We start from the raw sequence: 13,804 nt of genomic DNA, 5'->3' as shown, positions 1-13,804 counted from the left end.
TCATGAGGGAGCTAGACTTCATCAACGTCTAGACCCCTGCACCAGATGTTGTGCTGTCAAAGCCTATCTGGACCTGTATGCACAAGATCCTTCAGAAGAGGCAGTCAAGGCGATCAGGGCGGCGACCAGACTGGGGAACAAGAAACATTCCAAAGCCCTGGCAACGGTGGCAGCAGACACTGGAGTTGCACAGACGGAGGTCCCATGAGTATGCAACGACAGATGCTGACAAGAGGCACATCTTCTCGACCGATGTACCCCCTTGTAGTGTTGTTTGTGGCTGATCTTATGCCAGCCAACTTAACTGTTTCCCCTTGTCATGTTTGTTCCTGGAAGTGGTGGTGTCTGTTCTGGTTGAAGCCCCTGAGTGTGGTTCCTTGGCTTGGGCCTCCTCCATATGATGTATTGTGGAAGAAGTTCTGTGGTTCGTTTTCAGTCTAACTGAAGGTTGCTACTTAGCTGTTTACGCCCTGCTGCTTCCGTTGCTCTGGGACTTGAAGCTTTTGTGCTGGAACTGTGCTGCAAGAAGAGAGACAGTGGACAGCTTCAGCGGAGTTCCTGGGTAGGTTGTACACGGTTTTTGAATACCTGGCTGCAAATGGCACAACGGGAGACATCCTGGTGGCTTGGGACGGTGACCTGATTGACATGGCAACACAGGTTGTCAACTGCCAAACCGCCACACATGTGGGCTGTGCGTGGGGGTTTTCACATCGGTGGCTACCTTTTTTGGCGAGTTAGAAGATGAAGGTAGACAGTGTTGCTGTTTGGGAGCCGGTTGGTGTGGCTCATTGTTGTACTCCTAGATTATGAGTAGTCCTTTTAGGCCTGGTTTGTTTTTTCCTCCTAAACTTTAGTCTCTATTACATTGGATATTTAGACACAAGTATGGATTATTGAATATAAACTAAAAAAATAACTAATTACACAGATTGCGACTAATTTGCGAGATGAATGTTTTAAGCCTAATTAGTCCATGATTTGACAATGTTGTGCTATAGTAACACATATGCTAATGACGGATTAATTAGACTTAATAAATTCGGCTCGCGGATTACTGATGACTTGTGTAATTTATTTTATTATTACTATCCAAACACTACCACGTGACATCGTCATGTAACACCCGATGTGACACCCCTGAACTTTAGCCCCTGTATTTAAACAAGGCCTCCTCGCTTAGCTTGGTGGTCTGCCAAATCTAGTGAACTGTTTGTGCCAGCCGGCGCATGTAATTCCATCTTCTCCTTATTAATATATTCCAGCTATGTTCTGGATCTTTTAAGAAAAAAGATAGCTATGCTATATAAAGTTTATGCCAATGAATATGGTGGACACATAGTGCGAGAAATATTCAATTAATAAACAAATAAAAATAATTGCAAAGTATTTTAAAGAACATTTGCGTGGGTCACCTTGCTAGTTAAAGGAACATGATGAAGGTACTTATAACTCTCAAAAGCAGTGTACCAGAGATCTCTAGGCATTGTGAATTTGTTGTCTTTGCAGTCGCGTATGATCTGAGGTCATTTGGGCAGGTCAGTTGCGATTGTCATGCTGGACTGAGTGGTGCCGGAGTCTGTGCTGCTGCTACCTCCCGTCACAACGGAAGATGTATAGTAGAAGCCATTAGGTGGAGACTCATAGGTTGCCACCGGCATCCTCGCCGGCAGATTGGGCAGTGGCACCTCAGACCGCAGCACGCTGACGGCCTGCCTGATGGACGGTCGGAGGCTCTGGTCAGGGTGTGTGCACCAGAGTCCGACGACCATCACGTGTTATAAACCTTGAATCATCTAGCAGTCGGTCTAGAGGGTAGAGATAAAATGCAGTAGACAACGGTAACGATGTAGACCTAGGAGGCTATTTAGAGGAAGGAGAAGGTGTCGAACCTGAGATCCCAGAGGGAGTGGATCCAGAGGCCTCCATCAGCTTCGTCGGTGAAGTCTGCTCACGGGCAGCGATGGTTGGAGTAGAGGTTGCACGGACGTCGATGCAGAGTAGACGGGGCGTAGCAGTGCAGTGACGATGGGATGACGGTGATGACGGTGGCAGCTTCCCGTCGCTGGCTGCGCGCCCTCTTCGAGATCGGAATTAGGGTTTGTCGGTGGGGTTTGCGGCTCACGGCGAACCTCGTGCTCTGAGCCGCCGGCCCCCACCTCTTTATATAGCGCAGTGCGACGGGGGCCCACCAACCATGTAGGGTTGGGTGCCCCCGATCAGGGCGCGAAACCAAGGCCCAATAGGCGGTTGGGCTTATTGGTCAGGAGATCAATCTAACATTCTCCCCCTTGATCTCACTATTACTTTTATCTTTAAACTTTAAACTTCAATCCTTTTATCCTTACTCATTTCTTCACAGATGATGCATAGAGCATGTCTCATCGTCACGGTCAATCGCCGATAGATTTAACAGCTACAATGCACGTCTCTGATCTGAAATAGTTACTTTGACTTTTGGGCCCTTTATAGTCCAGGAGTCATAGGCTTTCCCTTAAACCCATGCCGGCTACATGTTCTCTGAACACATTGGGTGGTAAGCCTTTTGTAAGCGGATCCGCGAGCATCTTTTCGGTACTTATATGCTCAAGACTTATCATTTGATCCCGGACTTTATCCTTCACAACATAATACTTTATGTCAATGTGTTTGGCAGCACCACTTGACCTATTGTTGTGAGCATACTGTACTGCTGGATTATTATCGCAGTATAACTTCAGTGGTCTATTGATGTCGTCAACCACCTTCAAACCGGGTATGAACTTCTTTAGCCAGTTCACCTGCCCCGTTGCCTCATAACATGCTACAAACTCGGCATACATTGTGGACGATGTAGTGACGGTTTGCTTTGAGCTTTTCCATGAAATAGCTCCCCCTGCGAGAGTAAACACATATCCAGACGTGGATTTTCTATTATCTCCCGCATAATCAGAATCTGAATATCCCACTATATGGAGTGAATCAGATCTTCTATACGTCATCATGAGGCCTTTCGTTCCTTGCAAATAACGCAAGACTTTCTTTACCAATTTCCAGTGTTCTATTCCAGGATTGCTCTGGAATCTACCAAGTAACCCGGTAATAAATGCCAAGTCAGGGCGCGTACACACTTGAGCATATTGCAAGCTTCCGACAGCTGAAGCATATGGAACCACTTTCATTTGATCGATCTCATATTGGTTCCTGGGGCATTGAAAATCCCCATATCTGTCGCCCTTGACTATAGGAGCAGGTGAGGGACTACATTTGTGCATACTGAATTTCTTTAAGACTTTTTCTATGTATGCCTTTTGTGACAGTCCTAATACCCCTTTACTTCTATCTCGGTGAATCTCGATCCCTAGAACGAACGAAGCTTCTCCAAGATCTTTCATATCAAACTTTGAGGACAAAAACTTCTTTGTTTCCAGTAGTAGACCGACATCACTACTAGCGAGTAAGATATCATCCACATACAGGACAAGGAAGATGAACTTCCCATTCTTAAACTTTGCGTAGACACAATTGTCCTCAACATTATCTTTAAACCCAAAATTCTTTATTGTCTGATCAAACTTCAAGTACCACTGTCTTGAAGCTTGTTTTAATCCATAAATAGATTTCTTTAGACGGCATCCCAAACGTTCTTTTCCTTCCATGACAAAACCTTTCGGTTGTGCCATGTAAACATTTTCCTCTAAGTCTCCGTTGAGAAATGCCGTCTTTACATCCATCTGATGTAATTCCAAATCGTAATGTGCCACTAATGCCATTATGATTCTGAAGGAATCCTTACATGAGACTGGAGAAAAGGTCTCATTGTAATCAATCCCTTCTCTTTGTGTAAAGCCTTTTGCCACAAGTCGGGCTTTATATCTCTCTATATTCCCTTAAGAGTCAAGTTTTGTTTTGTAGACCCATTTACAGCCTACTGTTTTGGCTCCTTTAGGAATTATCTCCAAATCCCAAACTTTATTTGCATTCATTGATCTCATCTCATCTTCCATGGCCTCAAGCCACTTTGATGAATGATCGCTTTTCATTGCTTCTTCAAATGAGGTGGGATCATCCTCCATTTGAAATTCTTCAGTGTTGTACACTTCATAATCAGTAGGAATAGCTGATTTTCTAACTCTTTGAGACCTTCTAGGGGCCTCCTCAATTGGCACATTTTCTGTTTGAGGCTGTTGTTGCTCCCCCTCATGTGTGGCAATAGGTTCTATAGGATCCTGAGGCACAGGTTCCTCATCATCATTCATTGTTGCCACAGGCGGGATAACAATAGGTGCTGGCACCACAGTGTCTTGTACTGTAGATGCAGCAACAGCAGGTAGTGAGAAAAATGGCTCATGAATGATCGGAGTGGGTGCATACACCCGCTTCTCTTCAAGGTCAATTTCTCGAGCTACCATGCTCCCCTTTATCATTTCATCCTCTAGGAAGACAGCGTGTCTCGTTTCCACAAACTTCGTATGTCTGTTAGGACAGTAGAAACGAAAACCTTTTGACTTTTCTGGATAGCCAATAGAATGGCAACTCACTGTTTTGGGATCTAGCTTCCCAATGTTTGGGTTAAAAACTTTAGCCTCAGCAGGGCTCCCCCACACACGCAAGTGGTTAAGTGAGGGTACTCTTCCTGTCCACAACTCATACGGTGTTTTGGGTACCGACTTACTTGGTACTCTATTGAGAATATGAATGCCGGTTTTTAACGCCTTCATTCACAGACTCGTGGGTAAAGTGGAGTAACTTATCATACTACGCACCATATCCATCAGGGTACGGTTACGCCTTTCAGCTACTCCATTCTGCTGAGGTTCGCCCGGTGTTGAATATTGGGCGACTATACCATTCTCCTGTAAGAACCTTGCAAAAGGTCCAGGAACTTGTCCATATGGGGTATGCCGACCGTAGTACTCTCCTCCACGGTCAGACCTGACTATCTTAATCTTTAAATCATGCTGATTTTCAACTTCTGCTTTAAATGTTTTAAATTTATCCAATGCTTCTGTTCTTTCTTTAATTGGATAAATGTAGCCAAACCGAGAGTAATCGTCTGTGAATGTTATGAATGAATCATAACCATCCACACTTTTCACAGGAAAAGGACCACATATGTCTGTGTGAATAATCTGTAGAATTCCTGCGCTTCGTTTGACATCTTTCTTAATTTTCTTTACATACTTTCCTTTTATGCAATCTCTACATTGTTCTAACTCTGAGAGCTCTAATGGAGGAAGAATATCATTCTTAACTAGTCTTTCTATTCTCCCCCTCGAAATATGGCCTAAACGACAGTGCCATAATTTCGACAACGCATCTTGAGCTCTCTTTCGTTTTCTGTTTCCATTGTTCGATGAGGATACATTTTCATTCACATCACATACGGAATTCACATTTTCACGAAGTGATAACAAATAAAGCTCGTCTTGTCGGAAGGCAAGACCAATACATTTATTATTAAACAATATCTGACATTTGCCATTTCCAAAATGGCAATCATAACCATCATGGTCCAACTTTGATACACTAATCAAATTTCTTTGCAAAGAAGGTACATAAAGAACATCTCTAAGAATAATTATGAAGCCATCAGCAAGCTCTAACGGAAGATCACCAATGGCCTCAACATCTACTTGTTCTCCATTTGCGACTTTAATGAAACTTTCGCTTCTTTGCAAAGTTCTCGTCGAACGGAATCCCTGTAATGAATTAGCAACATGAATAGTTGCACTTGAATCAATCCACCAAGTAGATTTTGAAAACTTTACATACAAGGATTCATTTACGAACGTAATAATGTTCTCACCTTTATTCTTCATTATCATCTTTAAGAAATCAGGACAATTCTTTTTATAATGCCCCGTCTTCTTGCAGTGGAGACACTGGTCTTTAGCCACTGGGAATTGCTGGTTCTGAGACTGTTGCATGGGACCTTTTCCAGATGATTTGGAGGAAGAACTGTTATTATAGTTCTTTTTCTTATCTTTTAGGTAGTTGACAGAACCACCTTGTGAAACTTTTATTCTTTCCTCCTCCTGCACACACATGGCAATGAGCTTTTCTAAATCCCATTTTTCAGGCTGTATGTTGTAATTAACAACAAATGTGTCAAATTCTTTGGGCAAAGAAGCAAAAATCAAATGAATAAGGAACTCATCCTTGAGTGCCAAATCCATTGGTTTGAGCTTAGATGCCAGATTGCTCATTCTCAGTATGTGCTCTCTAATGCCACTGCCGCCACCAGAGTACCTTTCTGTAACTAGCTGCTTGATCAGCTGGGTTGCATATGTCTTTGAAGAGCCAGTGAACTGACTCTTTATTCTATCTAGGTACTCTGTGACCGTGTCACAGTCTGGAATTGAGCCCACAATGGCAGGCTCAATCGTGTTCTTTATCACTGCCAAACACTTCTTGTTGGCAGTGACCCATTTCCTATGCTCAAGGTCATAGGACATCTTTACGGGAGCAAAATCCCACTCTCTGTTCTGCCATGCAGTATCAGTCTCATCTGTCTCCCTCACCGGTGCCACAGGTTCTTTGGGGCACGGTGTGGTGACAACCCAGTCCACCTCAGCGAGGATAAAGGCCAGGTCTATCTTTTTCTTCCACTCAATATAGTTATCACCTTTTAGAGTGGGGATCTCTTTGATACAACTCATCAAGTTGTATCCTCCTGAAAACATAATTCAAATAGGGTGAGAACAGAAATAACAACAATAATTGCATGCCTTAGTTTAACGTTGGTCAAAATTAAAACATACAATTATTTTCTACACTAATTCTACATCACCGTTGGGCAGAAATAGAATTAATGTATAACAAAAACATTATAATATTGCCATTAATCAACGTTGGTCAGAATAACAACAATATTATAATCAATTTAAAACATATCTATTTTCAAAATTAAATTCTCCCGTTGGTTCGAATTTAATAATGAAAATTACATCTTTAAATACGCAGCGGAAACTTTAACATTTAATAATCTTTTTCCTATTTTCCAGAAGCAAATTTACTATTTACTGAACAAAAAATATCGTTGGATAAATTTTGTACAGAAAATTATCATAAAATCAATTCAAATTGATCAAACTGTTTTCTGGAAAATAAGAAAAAACAAAAACTGTGACTTTTCTGTTCATTTGACCATTTCGGCCCAGCCAGCACACGCGCGGCCCACGGCCTGCCCACGCGCGCGCGCTCGCCTGCGCATTCGGCCCAGCTGCCGCGGCCCATCCGCGCGCTCCAGCGTGCCGGCACCTAGCCGCGCGGCGCTCTCTCCCCGCGCCCAGGCCGCAACCTGGGCCTGGGCCGGGATTTCGGCCTCGTGCCCTTTCCCGCCTGGGCTGCGGCGCTGGCCCAGTCGCTCGTGGCCATCCATCTCCATCTGACGGCTGCCCGCGCGCGTCGCGAGATCAAAACCCCAGCGACCGGCACGGCGCCCTTGACCTAGCATCATTCGGCTTCGCTCTCTCTCTCTCTTCGCCCCTCACTGCTCTCTCCTCTCCACTCAGTCCCGCCGCAGCAGACACCGAGCGAGGAGCTTCGACGGCGAGAGAGCTCAGCAAGCCCCGGCGCCGTCTCCGGCCCCCTCGCCGGCGTGCGCGCTCCCCAGCGGGTGAACGCGCCGCCGTCGAGCGGCCTGGTCGCGGCGCCCTAGTGGCCGTTCTGGCGAGCAGATCACCCCCGGCCGGCCCTTTCTTTTCCCCGCGCGGCGGCGTGCACGACGGTGAGGTGAGCCGAGCCGAGCCACCCTCTTCCTTTTCTTTCCCCTTTCGGTTTCTTTGATTCGGATTTGGCCCGATTTTCCGATTAGGGTTAGGGTTTGCTTTACCGATTTGAAATCGGTTCTTTTCCCCTTCTCAGTCAATCACCGAGCGGGTTAGGGTATGGGTTGGAGACGGCACTGTTTTCCCTGAGCCACGGCCAAGCCGGGCCTCTGTCCGCGCGCCAACCATGGCGGCGGTGATAGCTTTTCCGCGCGACGGCGGTGTCGGGAGGACCGGGTAGGTTCCCCTCTTCATACTTTTCCTTCCCTAAAACCCGATCTAGGGTTAGGGTTTCATCAGATCCGATCCGAGATCGTGATCTCATTCTTTCTCTACCCCTATCTAGATCTACGTGCTAGTAGGCTCTGATGCCATTGTTATAAACCTTGAATCATCTAGCAGTCGGTCTAGAGGGTAGAGATAAAATGCAGTAGACAACGGTAACGATGTAGACCTAGGAGGCTATTTAGAGGAAGGAGAAGGTGTCGAACCTGAGATCCCAGAGGGAGTGGATCCAGAGGCCTCCATCAGCTTCGTCGGTGAAGTCTGCTCACGGGCAGCGATGGTTGGAGTAGAGGTTGCACGGACGTCGATGCAGAGTAGACGGGGCGTAGCAGTGCAGTGACGATGGGATGACGGTGATGACGGTGGCGGCTTTCCGTCGCTGGCTGCGCGCCCTCTTCGAGATCGGAATTAGGGTTTGTCGGTGGGGTTTGCGGCTCACGGCGAACCTCGTGCTCTGAGCCGCCGGCCCCCACCTCTTTATATAGCGCAGTGCGACGGGGGCCCACCAACCATGTAGGGTTGGGCGCCCCCGATCAGGGCGCGAAACCAAGGCCCAATAGGCCGTTGGGCTTATTGGTCAGGAGATCAATCTAACATCACTGGTCTCCATCTCACGGGCATCGAATTCGCCCTTCAGCCGTGCGTCGGCGGCGTCGACAATGGCTCCTCTGCCGTGCCATTCCCACACCCACTGCACGATGTGGATCACGTCTTCTTCCTCGTGGCGACGCACCAGGGGCCGCTGGCCGCAGGCAATCTCCAGGAGGACGACGCCGAAGCTGTAGACGTCCGACTCAGCGTTGGCCCTGCCGTTGATCATGCACTCCGGGTCCATGTACCCCATGTTTCCGGCGAGCACGGTGGTGTGCGAGCCCCGGCCGTGGTCGACCAGCCTGGCGAGCCCGAAGTCACCGAGCTTGGCATGGAAGGACGCGTCCAGCATCACGTTGCTGGGCTTGATGTCCCTGTGCACCACGCATTGCTCCCACTCCTCGTGCAGGTACAGAAGCGCCGACCCGAGTCCCAGCACGATCTCGTGCCGGACCGGCCATGGCAGCAGCTCATTGTTGTTGGTACTGTAGAGATGCTTGTCGAGGCTGCCGTTAGGCATCACCTCGTAGACGAGGAGCAGCTCGCCGCCGTCGTGGCACCAGCCGATGAGCTGCACCAGGTTGCGGTGCCTCGATCAGCCGGCTGATAATCCTCACCTCCGAGGCGTACTCTTTCCTCCCCTGCTTGGAGCCCTTGGACACCCTTTTGATGGCGACGTGAAGGTTAATGTCCTTCAAGAATCCTCTGTACACCGACCCAAATCCTCCTTCCCCGAGCTTCCTGTCATCGGCAAAGTTGCTGGTGGCAACAGCGAGTTCGTTTGTCGAACTGGTCTTCCATTTCAGGCTCCTCGTTGAAGAAGCCGCCTTCTCCCAATCCCAGCTCTTTCTCCCTCGCTTCCTCAAGGATCTTAGCCTGTTTCCTCCGTCGCCGGAGAAGGTGCCATATGGAGAAGCCCAGAATAACGACCAAGGTCGAGACCGAACCGGCGGACACGCCGATCACGACCCCTGTCTTTGAAGGTTCTGTATAGGTGCAACAAACCGCGTCAACGTTGTTGCATTACACTGCATCAATCGATAGAGGAGGAAAATGTTTACCTGAGCCGGCGGCGGCTAAGGCGAAGGCGGTAGAGGCAGTTCCGATGACGGTGCCGGCGGCAGGGTGACGTCTAGCGGGCGGAGCAGGTAGACGAGGTAGCAGCTGTACCCCTTGATGGCTCCTCCGGTGTTGTTGTCAAACCACTGCCTCAGCAAGTTGGCGAAGCTCGAGATGCAGCTCACGCACTCGCTGGCGTTGAGGTACCTGGTGCACTGCGCCAGCCCGTACATATCCTGCGCGCCCGTGCCCGAGTAGGGCGTGCTGCTGTTGAAGATCCGCAGCGGCGACGAAGCGACGCCGCCCGTGAGCTTGCTCACCAGCGGCATCCATGCGGCTTCTGGGGTCACTGTCACTCCCCTGATGGCGATGGACGTGTTCACGCGGAACACGGCGTTGAGGTCCGCGACAGCTTCGATCGGCGCGGCGGAGTACTGGAGCACGCACGCGTCGTACGCCGCGCTCACGTTCCGGCTGCCCGGGAACACCGTCGTGATCCCCGCGCCGGTGCCCGGGTCAGGCAGTCCAGGCACTGCGTCGCGTTGCGGTCCGCGAAGCACATGATGAGGCCGGACACCTCGTCGGCCCCCGCCCCGGCGCTGCCCTTGAAAAATCAGCCGTTGTCGCCGGCCGCCGAGGGGAGCGCGGCCAGGAGCTGGTCCAGGTTCTTCTTGTACTGGCTGCCGTCGGTGTAGCTGTCCGTCGTCGAGCAGGACGGATAAGCCGGCACAATGATCTTGTTGTCCTGCGCTGCGGCCGCGACGAAGAGGATGGCCAAAGCGGCGAGTAGGAGAAGGCAAGAAGCCATGGCCGCCGGGGACGACGGGGACACCCTTGCTTTCTTCTACTTGTCACCCTCTTTCCTCCTGGTTAGTTGTTCAATTCTTGCATGCAGAAGGACTCGGCACATCTCTGTATGCTGAAACAAGAATTGTGATTTCAAGCAGTGTGTTGGATCAGATAACAAACGGTCAGCAGTCAAGGTACTGGAACAAGTGCCAAACTTCTTGCAGAGTTCAGGATCCGTTTGGAAGTTTCATATAAGAGTGGCTAGAAAGGCTTGTAAGCTAGTAGCACCACTCTTCTGCTCTGAACAGATGTCATGGTTCTAAAATAGCAGTCTGACAGATACTCTACTCAATTGTGGGCTTTGGTCCACGTCAAATCTGATTTGGATAATCCATCAACAATGCCGGCCTGCTTTTGTCTTGAACTCTAAAGTTTTATTATATCACATGCCGCCTCCAATCAGTATCGTTTTATGGTTCGGTGGAACCTGGCGCAGGTGGATTGCATCTCAGCTCAGCACGGCCTCTTCCAGGATCATTCTAAATGGACACCAGGGGCCTCCAATCCAGCACCTGAGAGGCGTAAGACAAGGCGACTCCCTTTCACCAATGCTGTTCATCATCGCTATGGACATACTGCACAGACTTTTCATGAAAGCAAGCAGAGACGGGGTGTTAAGGAGGATGCAACCGCAGGAAGTCAGATTTCAGTGCAGTCTTTATACCGACGATGTGATTTTGTTCATCCGCCCAACGGTTCAAGAGGCATTAGCAGTTAATAAGGAGATCCTACACACATTTGGGGACGCCTCAGGCCTGAAGACGAACTTAGCCAAATGCTCGATCACACCAATATATGGAGGGGAGGAGAACATAGCCTATATCAACAACATCCTTGGGTGTCAGGTTCAGCCAATCCCGATCAAGTATTTGGGACTCCCCCTCAGCACAAGGCCCATCCCAAAAGCACACTTTCAGTCAGTTGTGGAGGCAGTCGCAAGGAAACTTCCACCGTGCCAAGGATCGCTCATGGCCGGAAGTGGGCGCCTAGTATGGATCAAATCGTCCTCCGCGCCGTTCCCATCTATGCCATGATGGCCGAGAATCTTCTGCCTTGGGTAGGCAATGAAGTTCTTTTGGGTAGGCAATATGCAGGAAGTTCTTTTGGGTAGGCAATGAAGCGGATGTCAGGGGCAAATGTATGGTAGCAGGGCCGGTGATATGCAGACCTTCTCAGCTTGGTGGCCTCGGTGTTAGTGATATGAAATTAGCTGGATATGCGCTACAGACGAGATGGTTGTGGCTAAAAAAACAGATCAAGAGAGAGCCTGGAGTCAGCTACCGACAAAAGCCGCACCTGAGGTACAAGCGTTCTTCAAGGCATCCACGTTCACGATCATTGTGGAAGCCTAATAGGAATTGTGGAATAAGCGATGTATTACTTAGGGACCTGTGTTGTATACATATAGGCACGATGGGGAGCCGGATACGGCAGGCCCATGGGCCGTGTCATGTTTACAATCTAACACGATGGAAGAAACACATTATTCTGGGAAGACCAATGGATCGATGGTGAGGCCATCCGCGACATTGCGCCGTGCCTCCACCAGCTACTGCCGCGACAGACGCGCTCAAGGCAAACGGTCAGGGAAGCGGTGACAGACAGACAATGGGTCCGAGCAATCACGGGAGGCCTCTCATGGACAGCCATCTGTGAATACCTCAATCTCTGGGACGCCATGCACAACGTGGTGCTCAGTGATCAACCAGACCGAACCGTATGGCGTTGGACTGAAGATGGAAAATACTCTGCCAAGTCTGCCTATAACATGCTGCACGCCGGAGCAACGCGGTTCCGTGGGCACACAAGCTCATCTGGAAGACCTGGGCACCGTTAAGGGTGAAGATCTTCTTGTGGCAGGCATTCCGGCGACGACACTGGACGGCGGACAGGCGAGCACGCCACGGCCTAGAGGCGAGGGAGATCTGTTTCCTCTATGATCAGGAGCTGGAATCAATTGATCATATCATCGCCAAGTGCCCGTTCACCAGAGAAGTTTGGTTTTACATCCTGCAAGCGATCGGTAAGCAGCTGCCACATGGAGCACCATCGACGATAAGCTGGTGGCGTCGTCTGCGAGCCTTAAGCGATGGCGAGCAACAAAAGGGCATGGACTCCTTGTTTGCACTGGTGTCATGGCAAATTTGGAAAGAGCGCAATGCCAGATGCTTCAGAGGCGTGGAAACCAGAATCAGCGACCTCTTGCAAATCATCAAGGCGGAAGCAGATTGATGGATGTTAGATTGATCTCTCAGCCAATAAGCCCAACGGCCTATTGGGCCTTGGTCACGCGCCCTGATCGGGGGAGTCCAACCCTACATGGTTTATGGGCCCCCGTCGCACTGCGCTATATAAAGAGGTGGGGGGCCGGCGGCTCGAGGTACGAGGTTCACCGTGAGCCGCAAACCCCACCGACAAACCCTAGACCGATCTAAGAGGGCGCGCAACCAACGACGGGAAGCTCCACTGACTTTGCCGTCGTCACTGCTACGCCGTCCGTCTGCACTGCATCGACGTCCGTGCCACCTCTACTCCACCCGTCGCTGCCCGTGTGCTGCCTCCATCACCGAAGCTGAGATGGCCGGCTCCGCGACTCCCTCCGAGGGCTCAGGTTCAACACCAACACCTCTCTCTTCATCTCTCCGATCTTTCCCCTCTGTTCATCCCATATTCAAAGGAACGAACCCTAGATCTACAGCTAGAGAGCCTAACTGATTTTAACAATGGCATCGGAGCCAGCCTATCTAGTACGTGGATCTAGATCAGAGAAAAAACAATAGAAAAAAAATCCAAAGAAGTTGGTCCGATCTTGAATCGGATCAAGATGAAGAAAACCTAACCCTAACAGAAAGGGGATGGTCATTAGGGGCTTCGGCCGACATAGGGTTCGGTTGAACCCTAACCTCGATCCCTTTGGATCTGAGAAAAGTTGAAGGTTCGGATGAAGAACACCTAACCCTAACTCTAGAGAGCTCGGGAAATGGAAAGAAAGAACCGATTTCAAATCGGGGGAAAAAGAAAACAGTGGCCATCCCAAACCCTAACCCTAACCCTAATCGGCAAATCGGTTCAAATCCGAACAAACGAATCAAAGAAAGGGGAAGAAAGGGAAGGGGGTGGCCTACCTTGCCATTGCGTGGCACCGCAGTCACGCCGGCGCGCGGGGAAAAGAAAGGCCGGCCGGGGGCTCAACTCGCCGGGATCCGGCCACAGGGGCGCCGCGGCCAGGTCGCTCGACGGCGACGCGCTCACCCGCTGGGGAGCGCGCA

The 13,804-nt window shown here is 49.6% G+C and overlaps 1 pseudogene; it reads right to left on the bottom strand.

Annotated features, from left to right (window-relative positions):
• Positions 1-1,526: 1,526 nt before the first annotated feature.
• Positions 1,527-10,494, bottom strand: LOC136507717 (L-type lectin-domain containing receptor kinase IX.1-like; annotated as a pseudogene).
• Positions 10,495-13,804: the final 3,310 nt, after the last annotated feature.

Source organism: Miscanthus floridulus, chromosome 15, assembly GCF_019320115.1.
Source record: "Miscanthus floridulus cultivar M001 chromosome 15, ASM1932011v1, whole genome shotgun sequence".
Lineage (NCBI taxonomy): Eukaryota > Viridiplantae > Streptophyta > Magnoliopsida > Poales > Poaceae > Miscanthus > Miscanthus floridulus.
Note: the sequence above shows the minus strand (reverse complement) of the source record. Positions and strands in the feature narration are given on the sequence as shown.